Source organism: Chionomys nivalis, chromosome 23 (genome assembly GCF_950005125.1).
Source record: "Chionomys nivalis chromosome 23, mChiNiv1.1, whole genome shotgun sequence".
Classification (NCBI taxonomy): Eukaryota; Metazoa; Chordata; class Mammalia; order Rodentia; family Cricetidae; genus Chionomys; species Chionomys nivalis.
The window spans coordinates 25,197,124-25,214,107 of NC_080108.1; the positions used below are offsets into that span (position 1 = coordinate 25,197,124).

The 16,984-nt window shown below is 41.8% G+C and overlaps 1 protein-coding gene across 5 annotated transcripts in view; it reads left to right on the forward strand.

Moving 5' to 3' along the window:
* The first annotated feature begins 5,150 nt into the window (after positions 1–5,150).
* The window catches only part of Mef2a (myocyte enhancer factor 2A), a 122,635-nt gene continuing 110,801 nt past the window's right edge, over positions 5,151–16,984 (forward strand). For all 5 annotated transcript variants that reach the window (XM_057756538.1, XM_057756535.1, XM_057756537.1 and 2 more), the window contains exon 1: positions 5,151–5,303. The gene's annotated coding sequence lies outside the window, so the exon portion shown is untranslated. The remainder of the gene's footprint in view (positions 5,304–16,984) is intronic.

The following is a 16,984-nucleotide window of genomic DNA, read 5'->3' on the forward strand; positions in this document are numbered from 1 at the left end:
AGTTTGTATTAACCTGCTGGCAGTTTTGTCTCATCTTTTCTTCATTTTTCTGCGTAAGTAAAGGTGATGAACCAGTCTTCCCTGGTGGCTTTAAACATGGCCCTGTCTTACCTTTCATGCTTTGAACAGACTAACCTTGTTTGCTCCAAACAATTCATCCTCACTTCTGTTTGAATCAGTCTTTCCAAACTCTTCCGTTGGCCAGGATTTTGGACACTTGGCTTAAATAGTGCTGCCTCAGAGAAACCTTCCCTGTACCCAAAGCTAAAGACTTGGCACAATTCCTCTATCGTGATCGGGAAGTTTGTTGTCTTTATCATAGCCCTTATTGACATATGACAGCTTTTATGTATCTTTTATGGGCTATCTTCGTGACAAGTTCTACGAGAACATGGGCCTTCTCTGTACTTTCAGTGCATAGAACAGGGTCTTTGGAGAAGACCACAAAATCTATCATGTACTCACACGGAGAATTGCTCTTGGGTGGGGTATGAATGTGAAGCTTATTTAAGCAATTTACACAGACCACTCAATCCTCAAAATAACCTCAAGTAAGAATCCCTATTGCCTTATACATGGGGAAATTTAGGTTGCAGTTGAGCGATTTACCCAATGTAACACACCTAGAAAAAGTTGGCAGAGGAGTGACATAAGCAAAGGACTATTTGATCCCAATTTTTTTGTTTACATTTTTGGTGACTCCCAAATTTGTTTCAGATTTCAACACCTTAAAATTCTTACAAACATAAATAGACTGTGATTTGAAGTTTGAGGACAATTTGCAAATGTGTCACAGAGAGAATCTATCATTTTCTCTGGATGAGATCTTTGGGGGACATCTAGACCCAGAAGGGGTCTAAGTGGACATCCTAGTAGACACAGCCGAGGTTCGTTATGCTGGAATGCACTGTGAAAGAAATTACTGAGGTGGGACCAGAGGACAGGGACAGCCTTCAGGGGAAACATCTGTGACAGGAGCACAAAGGCAGCGCGCAATCATGTGAGTTTCATACGCAAGCCGCTGATGTGCGTGGGATGCAGAGGAGTCTATGTGAGATACAGCCCCTCTCTGGAAGGATACAGAATGTGAAAAGATAATAAACTCAAAGTTTGGAATGACTGTAATTGACATGTGAATCTATTGCCGGTTGTTGGAGAGCATTGCAAAAACGTGAATAAACTCTGCACAGAAGGAAAAACTACAATATAGCAAGATGACAACATATAATAGGAATTGAAAGACTCATCTGAAGTTCGATAGTGTAAAACACCCAGCTGTCAGAGATTCCAGTTTTTGTGTTTTTCAAGTTTACTGGATCTTTATGCAGACTTTCACGTGGAAGAATATTAACTGAGCCAAGGAACGATCTTTTATCCCCTTTTCTGAGAGCCTGCATTCATCCTTTTCATCATCAGTCATAGAAGAATAAAAGCCCACGAGATAATAAACGAAGAAAAGTGAAAGCAGCACCTCTAATGCTTCAAAAGGATGCATCAGGCGATGTTAGACATCCTGCGTATGGACGTGCCGGGTTCTGGAGTTTAGGAACAAGTGCATGGTGGACATGGAACTCCACTGATTGGTGCTGTAATTAGAAGCATTTTTAACACAATTTCCTATATTTTTTCCCAAAATACTCATAAACATTTACCAGTAGTTTTAATATTGCTCAAACTGAAGTAGCTTTACAAGTATATTTTGTGATAAAAATACTTCATAAAACCAGCATGTCAGTTCTATTCACTCCAAGAGTTATAGCTGGGGAACTGGTAACCTATAAAATACCAAAATGTTATCTTGTTATTCCAAAATTATTTTGTGTTAAAATAATTTTAGACTGATAAAACTTTTCAAAACGGCATAGCAAATTTAATAAATTCTTCTTTGAAAGTCACTTTATTTAAAATAAAGATATGATGATAAAAACTAGGAGGTTAATACTGACACAGACCTTAGTTAAATTTCACCACTTTCCCACCTAGATCTCTTTTTTTAGTACAAGAATTGAGTGTAGGGCCCAGTACCCTTTGCATTTCATGGTCAGTTCTCCTTGGCCTCCTCTGATCTCTTGGGACAGCTTCTCTCTCTTGCACCCCAATATACCAAATAGACCAAGCTCTCCACCCACTTAATGTCTGTTGGTAGCTCCCCACTGGCTTCAGTGTAAGAAGCAAATAGACGGTATGTTCAGGTTCTGCATCACCTCACTACCAACCATACTTCCGGTCTCATGTACCACTGCTTGGTGGCCCTCCATCTGGAGGGTGTGCCAAGTCAGCCATGGATCCTCTCTTGTGGCATGTTCAAGCCCCTACCCCCACCCCCAGGAGAACACTGTCAGCTGAAAGGCTCCTAAACATAGAACAAGGATTTATTTAGTTGTACTCCATGCCAAGCACTGTGGGTATATGAAGTAAATCAGCTTTTTTTTTTCTTTATAGGGTGCACTCTCTAGAAGGGAGGAGACAGACAAGCATAAAGAACAGCCTGCGCTTTCACTGATGCGCTGTCTTAGAAGAGGGCCATCGTACAGAGGCTTACCAGATACAAAGCGATGTATTCTTCTGATGGGAAAACAGGCTGGTGTGCACAAAGCAGCCATTAGGTTTCCTGAGTGGCGACTGTTAGGTGACAGACAGAAAGACTGTGACCAGGTGACCAGGGATCCTGTTTCCTTTGCCTTCCTATTAAGAGCTAGCGAGAGGGCCCTTTTATTTTTCTAGATTCTCTATGGGCATGGTCCCCTGTAAGAAGCCTTCCTTAATGATCTTCCTTCTGTAGACACTCATCTGCTCTGTCGCAGGAGGAAGTCCCTTTCAAGGTGACTGAGAAGCTGGACTGTCTTAAGCTGGATCATTGCTCTAGCCTGGCAGCCTTTTCAAAGGAAGAAGGGCTGTTCTCTTCTCAAGTCCATTGCCCAGTGCAATTAATTGCTGAGCCTCTGTAGCCTGGTTACTGCGGCTTTAAGAAGGCCAGACAGAGTAGAGGGACCAAGAGCTGCTCCTCAAGAGTTCCCTTAGAGTCAGCAGCACACAGAAGTGCTGGGCATATGGTCCACGCCAAGCTAAGTGCTGGCCATTGCTGGCTACTGGACTTCAGGCACAGGTTTCTGAGGTCTGTAGAGGCTTCACTGCCTTCCTCCACATACCTGCTTTAACAGTTGCGTGTGCACTGCTAGCATATTTTTACAATAGCTGCATTCTTTTCCCTATCACCCTTTATCCTCTTAACGCTCCTAATTCTTAGGCAATGGCATTGTGATGCAGGAGCCGCACTGAAGAATGGCTCTCTAAAACCATGCAAACATTTTGGTCTTGGCTGCACTTCTGGCCAAGTTCTGCGCCTGGGTGACCAAAAGCAGGGCCATTAGGCTGTGGGTGGGCAGTCTGGGTTGAGTCTTGAATGTCCCAGGAGCATTGGACACGGAGGGCAGAGCTGGGGGAGCTTTGAGAGTCAAGAACCTTTTGAAACCATTTATCCTCATTGCCCTTCCTTCTCTTCCCGGGTGAAAAGCTGCTGAGGAGGAGCCATTCCTCACCGTCCTTCACCCTTGGTTTTGAAGGAAGTCGTCAAACAGTCTTGCTTTCCTGGAGGAGAGGTGTTAACACAGCTGCTGTAGCAGCTCCTGGCAGGTTAAAACACACGCGTTTTCATATATGTTGCTGGTTTCCACCAGATTTAGGGTGTTTTAAAATCCTCCCTGCAGTCTGGGCTTGGGCCTTTTTCCTTCAAAGGGTCTGCCAGGCCAGAGGGGAAGATAACGGTTCCCTGCCATCCTCCTCCCCCAAACTCCCCTGATCACTGAAGAGAGGCTCTGCGCTTATTTTCCAGTGTCTGGTATCTGGTATCTCTGTAGTGCCTTTGTGTTAGACTCGCCCCAGCACATTGCCTTGTTGTCCTTGAGGGAGGAAGCCAGCGAGCCTACAGTTTCCTTTGTAACTTCCCAGTTCTTCTGTATGTCTGTTCACCCACCCCAGTGACTTGTTTTAAAGTACCGAATACAGTATAGAATCGCTCATCTTCGAATGAAAATATACGGTTGGGCCTATGTGCATTGCATGGGCACCTCTGGGTTTGGATACAAGCAATCCAAAGCTAAGAGCCTCTACAGGGGTGGCAGCTTTTGCGATGAGGACCAGCAGAGATTCATTTCTAGAAGACTTCTCTGGACAAAATCAGTGACCTAACAAAAGACAGCCACTGTCTCAATGACATCTTTTTCCCTTAGAAAAATCTATTCGCCCAGTGGTTAGGAGTTCAAGTCTTCATTGCCCTTCTCTGACGCTGTGTGGCCCTGCTTGCTCAGAGTGCTTCTCGCACTTTAGGGGAATGTGAGGATTAAGTGAGATACAGTTTAGCGCTGAAGCTATACTATTAACAACAGCCCAGATAGGCAGGTTGCTTCATTCCCCAGGTGTCTTTTGCTTTCCAAGCCCCCGCTGGAAAGGAGTGGCCAGGGACGGGGCCCAGCGGGGGTGACTCGGTCGCTGTCCAGGCTCGGACACAGGTGTGGCCCTGACCACAGTGAGGGCGTGGCGAGCTGACGTCTGGGCAGGCCCAGCACGCACGAGGCCAAGCACCTGGCCTCGGCTCGGAGCGTCTGGGTCGTCCCGCGGTGCCCGGACTCAGCTGTGGCCGTGGACCAAGCGCGGGGACCGGTCACGCGCCGCGACACCGGAGCCCGGGGGCCCGGGCTGGTCCAGGAGGCGGTGGGGGCGCGACGCCGCCGGTCCGCCACGCCCAGGCCCTCATCAAGTGACCGGTATCCCTTCCAGGAGAACACGGTCCTTCAGAGGGAAGAGCGCTCCAGCCTGCAGCCCCGGCGCCAAGCCGCCGTCATCTCCTTCCTGTGCCGGGTGATCTGTCTCCTCACCCAGCCGGAAAAACATAGTCCGCCCCTCATGTCCTTGTGAAACAGCGATAGCTGTTCACACGGCGTGACTCTCTTGACCTGTCCCCTTGTCTCGCCCATGCCAAACCCTTCAGGACCCACCGAGAGAAGAAATCAGCCCTAAAAGGGGACCTCGAGAGAGAGAAGAAAGAGAGGAAGCCGATAGGAAGGGAGAGGCAAGGCCGGCGGAGGGACACCAAGGCGTCTCGCAGTGCGCACGCGCGCAGCGAAGAACGAGTTCCGGTCTGGCCGAGGCCTGACTCCTAAAAATAGCCCCGGTGTGGGGATCCGTGCGCGGATGTCCCGGCGAGTCCCGGGCTGAAGGAGGCGGCTCCGGGCGGCGCGGACTGCTGTGGCGGGCCGGGCCGGGGCTGCGGCTTGTGCGCGCCCGCCGGCTGTAGCGGAGACCCGGTGAGGGGCAGCGGGCTGCGGGGATGTGGCGGCGGCTGGGAAGGGGGTCGGACCGCGTTGAGGTGGGGGGGGCTCTGGAAGGGGGGGCGACGCGGCCGAGGAGGGGCGCCCGCGGGGCTGCGGGCACCCGGGCGAGGCTGGGCTCGGGGCGGCGGGGCCCTCGGGAAAACGGAGGGGCGCGGCGGCGCGCGGTGGGGGCGGGGTGCCCCGGGGCGGGCCCGGGGGCTGCGGGCGCGGCGGCGGCGGGGGGCCGTGGAGGGGGGTTAGACCGTCGTGGGCCGCCTCCCCGAGCGCGCCACCTCGGGGGCCCCCGCCGCGTCGCACCGCTCCTCCCTGAAAGTTGACAGAGTTCCCAGGGGGCCGCGGAGCCGCTCGGTCCATTTCTGTAGCTTCGCGAACCGCGGGGTCCTCCGGCGCTCCAGACCTCTGGTGCGGGGCGGGGTGGGGGGTGTCCGGCCCTGTGCTCGCACTTGAAGTTCCCCCACTTCTGCTTCGGGGAAAGGTTGGTTCGCTGGGGCGGAAGGTAGGGGGCTGAACTCCGCCGTGGGGATGTCCGTGGCAGGGTGTGTGTCGGGCTGGCCCGGGCGGCGGCCGGGCTCCCAGTACCTGCGGGTGCGGGGCAAGGTCTCGGGAAGTAGGGGCTGCAGAAGGGACCCGCTCCCTGCCCGCTGCGGTCGAGTAGATCTGCCGCGCAGGGGGCTCGTGGTGAGATGGAAACTTTGCCTTTGGGTTCTATATCATCTGTTTTTGGACAGTTGAGGATTAGAGAGATAGGTGATCACGCAGACAAGTTTGGGGAAGGTGAGCATTTCTGAATTAGCATTTCCTCCCCTCTCCCCGAGAAAGTGTAACTATCAAATTCTTGCTCAGACCTTAAATAGGTTCCTAGCCTACTGTCATGATCCAGTAGGGAACCGTGTGTAGATTGAATACACGTTAACGCTAGTTTACTATGAAATTGGGATTCCAGCAACTGCAATTAGAAGACCCGCTGCGATGTGTTGACAACGGTATACGTATTTTAAAACTAATATTGTATAACAGTTTTCAACTCTGTAGCGCGCTGTGTCTCCTTTATGTCTTGTATCATCCATTACTGTGTGACAGTGAGGTTCTCTAAAGCAGTAATTAGGTGTATATTACACAAGAGTACTTTCCCTTTAAGAATCCAGCTGCGTTGTTTTGGCAACTGCTAAGTAGTCTAGTCAGTTTTAAAATCTCTGTTACCTTGGCAGTGCTTGAACAGTCTGTGGAAAAGGTAAACAAAGTAGTTTTTTTCCCCAAACATACAAAAATGACATTTTTTAAAAATGTGGATTTAGAAAATGAGGATGAAGCAACTATTATGCTATTTGTGACACTTGTATATCCACTTTTGTCTTGTTTTTGTATATTTTTGTATCGTCAGAGCTCAGACTTTATTACTTTGCTTGTAAATGACAACTTTTAGGGAGACAAGTTCCCCCAAAGATGATTTAGATGACAGCAAATGCAGTGCAATACAAATGGAGTGTTTACTGGAACATATCTGTATGTCGTATAAGATAGTACAATTACTTTGTGTTGTGAATTTATTGAACTTGAATTACTTTTAATTCTCAGTACACATTGTTGCAAAGATTGAGAGTTAAATAATGTTAAAATGGTGGAAACTGGCTATTTTTGTGCTTGTAGACTCTAGATTAATAATTCTTGTTGCAACAGTGTTGTGAGAAATATGTGTGTACTAAAACTGTCAATGCTTGTGAAGAACAGTGACCTCTCCAAAGACAACCATACCTACCTATCACCTTCCATTCATACTGTTGTTAGACATAAAGTCAGAGTCTTTCATGAAGGTAAACTTGCTCTTTATTCTTCTAGTAAAATATTAAATTGAAAAGTTGGAGGGAGATCAAAGGAGGGAAGAGCTGAGGCTTAAAAATTATTGTAACGTTAGCATGGAGAATTATGCCTTGAGAGTAATTTAATTCTCTATGTAGTTTTTATGTTTCCGCAGCAGGTATATGTGACAAAGGTCTTTTTTTTTTGTAATTGGAAATGCAATTTTTCTGTATTTTTTTCACTGTAACTTTGGATTTGAAGGTGATGTTTGCTAAGTTAAATCTTAGTACATGGTGTTCTGATTTAGGAGGGGGTCCACAATCAAATTTGTTTTTGGAAAGTAGCATGCTTGGCAATCTACTTGGAAAACCATCAGTTTTCCTCTTTCATCTTTTAGTCTGGTAAGAAGACGAATTCATTGTAACATACAGTGATGAAAATCATGGATTTTCTGAGGTATTTAAATTTCTAACATTCTGTATTACCATATCATACTCCCCCTTTAAAGATAAACTCATGGTTCATAAGAATGTTACAAAGTATAGTGTAAACTTTTTGTCAGTGAAGGGGCAACGAGAATACTGCTTTGTGTATTGAAAATGACCACTGTTGCTTTTTTACAAGATTAAAAATACTCATAAATGTGTTATTCATAAATTGAGAAGTGGATGCCTTCTCCAGTTTAAGTAGTTAAAGAAGAGTAAATAGGGAAATTGAATGAAGTTCTAAGATAGATAAGCTCATGCAAAGATTCTGATTTGCAAGCCTTGAAGGAAGGCTCTTTTATTTTTTTTAGTCAGATCTTGATTTTGATGCCAACTTTACTACTGACAAAACTAATGAGCTAGCGTCAGTAAAGTGGTATTGTGCCACCTGTCCCATGGCATTAGACTTTAAATGAGATGAATTCTTAGCTCACTGCTTGAGCCTTGGTACACAAAAGCATGTTACCTTGTTTTCCTCTTTCCTTCCTTTCATGTATCTTTTCCTAGGAAGATTGTTTATGTATGTCAGTGTGAGGATGCTTAGTGTTTGTGACACAAGGACTTGGTATAGGAGAGTGTTCTGTGCATGCTGGAAAAATAATAGTCCAGTGCCAGTTTACTCTCAGGTCATATATAAAATGTTTTCATTGGCTGTTTTACTTTAGAGTTTTGATCTGTGGTTGTGACTTGATTCTAATCTCTACTTCAGTTGTTTTAGAATTAGATTTGAATATCTTCAGTGAATTATGTCTTATATTAGTTATGAGAGTACAAGATATGGCCTTTAACATTTGAATTTAGAAGAAAAACATTGTTGACCTACCTGGAATAAATATGCTTGAAATAGCTTTTCATTAGTAAGTAATCTCTGTTTTTTTCATACTTCATTTTGCCTGATCTGTGAAGCCAAATGACTTCATCTGCGTTTACTTTATCTGTGTACCATATGATAAGCACACCCTCTGTCCAGTTTATTATGATTAAATAGTACAAGCTCATTGGTTAATTTGAAAGTCTTATAGCATAGGATCTGTGCTGCTTTAATTTAATGAATACTTTTATATTAATTTTTTACAAACTTTTGGCAATATTTGTTTTAGCTGGATCTGGTTGATAAATATCACATTTAATTTTAATATTGAGTGTCTTAATAATGACTAAAGGTGAAATCACATCCAAGTTTCAATCATTAGACTGTGTGTGAGATGGCACATCATATTTATACAATGTTGTATATAGTATTAGGTAATTTACTTCCATTGGTTAGAACTTGGTGCAGAAACCAGAGTGCACTTTCTAACATAGGTAAAAATCAGACATTAATCATATTTCTAACAAATATCAAGGCTTATTTTTTCTTAGATGACTGGGGATCAAACCCAGGGTATCATTCATGCCCAGCCCTTCAAGGCACATCTTTTAATGACTGTTTTGGATTAATGTTAGTTTTATTTTCTATGCAGAAATAGAAAAATTCACAAAATTTTTATGCTTTGAGTAATGTTTGATGGTGACTTTGTTTTGTGAGCTGGTCCTTTTCTCCTTGTTGTTCTTGTCACTGGCAGCATTCATATGCAGTATGGCTTGGATTTGTTTGAGATAGAACTTCTGACTCTTGGAGCAAAGAGCTACTTTCTATTTGACCTAGTAAGATAACTGGTAAACTGAGTTTTTTTTTTTTTTTTTTTTTTTTTTTTTTTTAACAAGATGCTCTGTCATTGTATAACGCACTGTATCTGACTGTCTCACCTTTTTGGTCCTTACTCTTAGAAGTTTATCTACTATTTAAGGTTAGAATTGTATTTCTAAAATTCAGACCAATATTCCAGTTTTCTCTTTTTAAAAATTTCTTTTATGTGTGAGTGTTTTGCCTGCATATGTATGTATACCACATGTACCTTGTATCCTCAGAGGTTGAAGAGGGTGTCAGATCATCTGGAATTGGTGTTAAGGATGGTTGTGGGCCACTATGTAGATATTGGAAACAGGAACAGATCCTTTGCAAGAGCTGTAAGTGCGTTTAATAACTGAGCCATCTTCAGCCCTACATACCAGTTCATTTAAAACCAAAAAACAAAACAAAACAAAAAAAAAAAACTTTGAAGGCACATGGAAGATACATAGAGGGGCTGTAAGACAGGGTTAAGAAATAGCCCTCTAAAATCAGACTGTTAGTGAAAATAACAACTGTACATGTGTTCTTTGAGAAGTCTTCTATCTGTTTGAGGCTGGTTCATTGTTTAAAATACCAACTATAACATTGACTCCATAGAGTTGTGAAGAGATTTCGTAAAATGTGTGTGTATGCCATAGTAGAATGACTGATTGCATAGCATGCAGTAATGTTTCCTGTACTGTTGCTGTTTGTTACTGTGTCTGCAGTTAGCAATGGCTTCACCTCATAAGATCGTTCCATTTTGATCTTTCCAGACTCACTGTCAGCCATTAACCTTTGGTTTCTCTGCCTCAGCTTAGACCAGCTGTGTGCTCTTTATTGAAATAGCCCTGTGTTTTCAAGGTGATGACTCCTACTTTTTAACTTTCTAGATAAGAATTCTGAGCTTGCTGTCTACTTACACATCCATTTGGAATCTCAAACATAATATGGCAAGAATGGAGCTAGATTTTCCTCTCCACTATTCTTTTCTTTCTTCCTTCTACAATCTTGTGTTTCTACTGGCCTTTCTCACCTTAGTACATGACTTCATTCAAGCCAGAAATAAAATATTCTTGCTTTATTCTCAAATCTAATTCATTCACAAGTCCTGTTCTGAACAATTTATCTTCAGCACATCTTTTAGTCTCTATTGTTTCTTTATTTTAAGTTATCATTGTCTTTTTATGTAATTTACTTCAGTAACCTCCTGTGAGTTCTCCCACCTTTGCACCTGCTCTCTTTTATGAGACAAGCCTAGGGTGGTCTAGAACTTGCTGTGTAGCTGAGGATGACCTTGAATTCCTGATTCTCCAGCTTCCATCCCTCAAGTGCTTGGAACTCATGACAGGAACTTGGAAGCAGGAACTGAAGCAGAAGCCGTGGAGGAGTGCTGCTTACTGGCTTGCTGTTCATGGCTTGTGCAACCTGCTTTCTTACACAGTATTGGACCACCTACTCAGGGGTGTCACCACCTGCAGTGGGCTGGGCCCTCTTATGTTAACCATTAATCAAGCAAATACTTTACAGATTTGCCCATAAGAAATCTGATGGAGACATTTTCTCAGTGGAGGTTCTTTACAGAGAACAAGCTAGTGTCATATTGACCCCCCAAATCAACCAGGACACTCACACATGGATTATTTCCTTTAAGACACTTCTGCGTAGCCTGATTTGTTCAGTTTTTGCTATATTTGTGGTCTTTTTGCCCCATTATCTGAATATGAATTCCACAAAGGCAGCGAGATCTTGTCAGTCACTCACACTACACTGCCTGCACTTGAAGATATAGAGTATTGGAATGAGTGATTTTGTATTTTTGTTCATGTTTTCTCCCATGATTGAAACGTTCCCTTGCTCATAGACTTTCTGAACTACTTACCTTTTAAGTCCTAGTTCAGATGTTATCTTGTCCAAGATTCCAGCTTTACTCTCTCTTGATGAGTTTTTCTCTCTGTTCTTGTATGCCTTCCAAAGCTCTAGGTACGTAGATTATCTGTGGAATAAATCTCATTTTAGGGTATTGTGATTGATTCCATTCTCCTGCTAGATCAGAGACCAGCTCACCTATGGTCTGTATCTACCGTCCTGTTGATAAGGAGTGAATTCTGAGGAAATGTTGAAGTTGGTTCCTCTAGTCAACTGAAATAACTGACATCCCATTTTCTCAATTCAGATTTTTAAAATTTTATTTTCTAGATCATAAACCCTAACATGCACTTTCTGTAAGTAGTTTCATCATCATTATAAAGGGAGGAATCTGAGAGCTCTTAAGGACCAGTGGCATTTCCTGAGAGTTGGTTTGCCTTCTCATAGGGTGATGGTAGCCCTCCTGACTAAAGGGTGTATGTATTTCTGTTTTGGAATGTATAATCTTACTGCTCCTTACTCAACCAAATTCTCCCTGCTTCCATTCTCTCCTTTCAGTTTATCCAGCTAATTTTACCTATTATTTCAGAAAGGTTCCAGTTTAACACAGTATTCAAGAAACACACTACTAGTTTACTGTATTACTAAGGAAAAATTTGAAACTTGTGGCTAACACTAGGAACCTACCCATCATTTGTAATAGTGAAAATTATTCCATATTGATAGAGTTGATTTAGAGGTGGGTTTTTGCAAATTGGGTACTACTTTAATATATGGTTTGTTTTGATACTGAAGACCTTTTTGTTAATGATGGTAGATTTAATTTGATCACATGAATTATGAAAGGGAGCAAAGAAACTAGTAGTTATTTCTTTTCAGATATGACTTATTTTTCCAAAATGTAAAATTTTAGTTTTGACAGAGACTTGAAAAATAATTTTGGAAAAATTTCCAGCTTTGAGAAAGTACAAGAGTAATAAAGTGATCTATCATCTAGGCTGGCCAGGTGTCAACGTTTGCCACGTTTGCTTTATCACTTCCTTTTTTTGTCACTCTCTGTGTTTACAGAACAACCACAGATCCTAGAAACATTATTGCTTTATTTACAGTTTGAAACTCCCTGATTACATCTTCTGGAGAATGCTGGGGATGCATGTTTATTTGATTAAGATCAGAAACACAGCTAAGACCAAACATACAGGTGCCTGTATAATAATGGCTGGAAAAGCTGCATGAATGTGTGTGTACATTGCTAACCAGGAAAGCACATAACGAACATGTTCTTAACATACACTGTACTGTGATGCCATAAACCTGCTGTATAGCTCTCTTTTTCCCCTCCCTCCCTCCCTCCCTCCCTCCCTCCCTCCCTCCCTCCCTCCCTCCCTCCCTCCCTCCCTCCCTCCCTCTCTCTTGCTCCCTTTTCCATTATTTTTATGATTGAATTGTTTGAAATTAAGTTACGCACATTGTGATTCTTTTCTCCTAAGTACTTCATCTAGTACCTCTTACTAACTGGAACACATTCTTCCATAATCATTCTCTGGTAGGTGTAAGAAATTTAATGTTGATATTATTATTTGACACAAATCATATTCAAATAGTCTCCAACTGTGCCAGTAAAAATTTTAATAGCATTTTTCCTCTGATGTTATGTCTTGCATTTAGTTGTTACTGCTTTTGCATTGTTTAAATCTGAAAGTTCTTCCACCATTTTTGGTCTTTCTGAACATTAATAGTTTTAAAGAATGTAGGGCCTTTATTTTGATAGGGTTGTTGATCATTTAAAATTTCTTCGTTTGCTTCTTCATAATTACATTCAGGTAATGTCCTTCTGGCACAATTTCATGTTAAGTGATGACATGTGCTTCATCACATCAGAAGGTAATTGAATGTCAGCCTGATGATGATTGTGCTGCTTACTGTGATTGCTCAGTGAAAGTTTTGCCTGCCAGGGTTTTCTATTATAAAGGGTGTCCTTTGTTGTTGTTGAAGCATCTGTTTCAGTGTACCCAAAAATGTTCAGGTAATGGTTTTGGCGTTCCTTGGTGATTTTTGCTTGAGTCAGGTACACACATAGTGATGGCAGATGGGGTTTTTCTCTGACTTTTACACTGTTTGGTGGGTACTCCATTCTGTTGTGAAAGGATTTTCTTTCTCACCTGTTTCATTGGTATCAATATGAATTCATAGATTCTCTTTTAATCACATAGGTTATTCTCTATTAATTTTGGTCAGTGGTAACTATTTGGTTTCATTCATTGTTTTGACATGTTCTCATTATTTTTGGATCATTCCTTATTTTATAGAACAATAAGATAGTCTGGACTGATCTTAGGATTTTTCTTGCTGCTATTCTAGAGTTAGTTATAACATAATTTTGTGATTTTTTTTTTTTTATTAAAAAAGTATTTTGTATGTACGAATGTTTTGCTTTGTATAACTTTGAGTGCCTGATGCTCACAGAGGCCAGAAGAGGATTTTGGAACCTCTAGAACTGGAATTACAGACAGTTGTGAGCCACTGTGTTGTGAGTACTGAAGATTGAACTGTGGCCTCTGGAAGAGCAGCCAGTGCTGAGCCCTCTCCTCAGCTACACTTCCCATCCCTTTAAGTAAATATGAGTATAAAGAAATGGAGAACTGGACAGTAGATAATGTCATCGAAGTTATATTGTTTTAGGGTCCTTTCAACTTGTCAAACTAAGGAATGTCTAACTTACATTGGTTCCTCAGGGGGTAGATTGTAGTTTGTTTTTCTATTCCCAGAACTTGGGAGAAAAAGTTCCCCTCTCCACCATCAAATCTAGGGGCCTGTTTACACGCAGGCCATTGCTATCACTAAAGCTTACTCTCCAGCCCTTTGAAATGTTAACAGTTTCAAGTAATGCATGACTCTTTGCTCCTGATTCTTCTACTTAATTCTTCAGGGGTTGGTCCTTGTTTTCCAAATTGTATTTTGAGCTTCCTGGGAGTAGGATCCTATTTCGTATGTCTCTATATGCTCAATAAGTGTGTTTTATAATAATTTGAACATGGTAGTTAGCCATATGCTTTTAATATATAATCAAAATGATTCAATGTTGTTTCATATGAAAATTAATGCTCATGTTTGTTATGTTTTAATTTTGTAGAATCTGTTCTTTTAAGTGAATTACTAACTCATGTGTTTAGTTTTATAACTTTGCTATATCAGAGTAAATGATAGCCTAAATTTTTTTGCTTTTAAACAATCTAATTCTTGTGATTAAAATATGTAATTAATGAATATCAATGTGTAATCTTGATATTGTTGCTTTATAATTTTCTTACCAAATTATAAAATGGGATTACATCTAAATCTTTATTAATTTTGTCACATACTATATACCTAATTAACAGAAATTTTTTTATGGAAGTAAAATTAAGTGTCACAATGTATGGTGCAAAGAATATTTGCTCTTGAGTTAGGAATCAGAGTTAGAATTATTTTGCTAATCATTCTGTTACTTCAGTAATTTTACTTTAGTTTTCTGTACCTTATTTGTTTCATTGAAGTGCTGGGGAATATATGTGAGCAAGGCTTGGCTTTTATAGTTAGCTGAGAATGTTGGAGATAACGTGTTTGTATTCCGCTTTGGCTGGTTGCTTGGTTTTGATGTGTTGAAGGCATACAGTGTGAAATATTTTGGAAACACATAGAAGGTACCATTAAGCCAGTTTCAAAAGCCAGGAATATTTAGCTCCAAGGAATTGATATCTGAATTCAAGCCTAATTGATAGCTCCTGCACACCAAGGCTCAGGGAACATCTAGGAAGAGGAGGCAGAAAGTTTGTAAGAGCCAGAGAACAAGTCTGCTGCATGTCTCCAAGACATGACAGGGAAGCTATACCCATGATACCTTAACAACATGGCTACCTAAACAAGGTCCAAAGAAGTACAAAACCAATAGACATACTTAACATTTCACAGGGCCTTACCCATTATGAATCTTTTAAATAAAGATATACCATCCTTCAAGAAAAACAAAACAAAAAATGTGAATGGAACTTAGACTCGTAAAGAGGGAGAATTCAGTTTGCTTTAAAGAAACTTGAGAGCACCATAGACTCAGTAGTGCTCCTTGCAGCACCAAGCTACTTCAAGAGGATGATGGGCATTGAAGAGGCTCCTTATGGAGTTGGTTAGTCATTTGGGCAGGAGACTGCTCTTGCCTGGACTGCTTGATGACCTGGATATGTGGCACCCGCAGGGAAATGACTGCTGAACTTGCCTAAAGGTCAGACTATCCTTTCAGCAGGAAAGAGTCTGCTAGACATTCTGCAGGACACAGAAGAAAGTGACTGACAGATTGCCAATATAGGTGGAACTGTCTTTGAAATTTTCTGCTCCATGGACTGTGGGACTGTGGGCTGAAGATTGGATGCCCCAGCGGTACAGAAGAACCTTGGGTGACTGTCCAGGCAGCGATACGTCTCTGTCAATTCTAGAGTTTTGGAAGTTGGCTTAACAATGGATTTATTGTTTACTTAGCTAATATTATATCCTTCTGGAGACTTTGATGGAGTTGAAGAATAGATAGTTATAGTTTTGCTTAGATACGATAAAAGATTACGTAGATATAAATGTTGTAACTGTAATTCTTGCTTGATAACTGTTTTGTTATATGTAATCTTACTATGTTAAAGTTAAAACCTTCCTTTTTGTTTGAACAGAAAGGGGAAATGGTGTGGGAGGTCCTTTTGTCTTTGTGTGGATTTTATTGATTAAGAATAGAGGACTGTTTTGAGCCTATGGCAGGGAAGAACAGAACTAGGTTGTGAAAGCTAGGCTGTATGCTGGGAAAAAGATGGGCGGAGTCAGAGAGATGCCACGGAGCCGCTGCTGGAGATAGATGTGCTGAAACTTTGCTGGTAGGCCATGGCCTTGTGGTGATAAACAGATTAATAGAAGTGGGTTAAATTAATATATGAGAGTTAGCCAATAAGAAGCTAGAGCTAATGGGCCAAGCAGTGATTTAATTAATATAGTTTCTGTGTGGTTATTTTGGTCTAACCTAGCCAGGCAGCCGGGAACCAACAAGTTCCCTTCTTCCAACAACTGAGTAGGAAGTGTAAAAGAGGGCATGTACCTAATAATAGTGGAAGATAAGGTTAAATAGGGACCAGGTTATGAAAAATCTTTCAGCTTTGTTAAGGTATTTGTACTTTATCCAGTGAATTTGAAACATCTTAAGCCCAGGAAGAAATTAGTCAAAGAAACAGTGCTTATGGGGTGGGTCTAACTAGAGCTCTTTCCGAGTAGAGTGCGTGTAAAGCCCTGGGTTTGATTCCCAGCATGGGGCGTGGGGGTGACATGATGTGCTTGCACTGTGGAGATTTGTTTCAACATTTGGAATGGTTGAGTTTGATGGTCAGAGAGAATGATTAGGAGGTTTAAACTGGAAAAGTAACTTGGGAAACAGTAGGGAAAGGATTGAAGAAATAAATGTATTTGACATATAGAAATAGGACTAAAGGAATCGGTGATGTGGTGTATAGTTGGGCAATTGTAGAAGGAATGGACTGTTAACTGGTAGAGGAAGCGCAGAGGGAGAGATTGCAGATGTAGTCAGAGAGCATAGTGTGTAACTGTACTACTAGAGGTGCAACAGATCTTGGTAATGACAGGGCTTAGGAATTCTGCCCTCTAATGGGTGTTGAAAGAGGAATGGAAACAAAGATACTGAGAGGTTAGGGAAGTGAAAGGACTTAACCTATTAGGGGAGAAAATTCTGAGGATGTGTCTGCCCTAAGGCGGGAGACCTGTCTTAATAATTTCAAGATATTCAGTGTTTGGCTTTGGAAAATAGAAGTGAAAAATTTCAGATG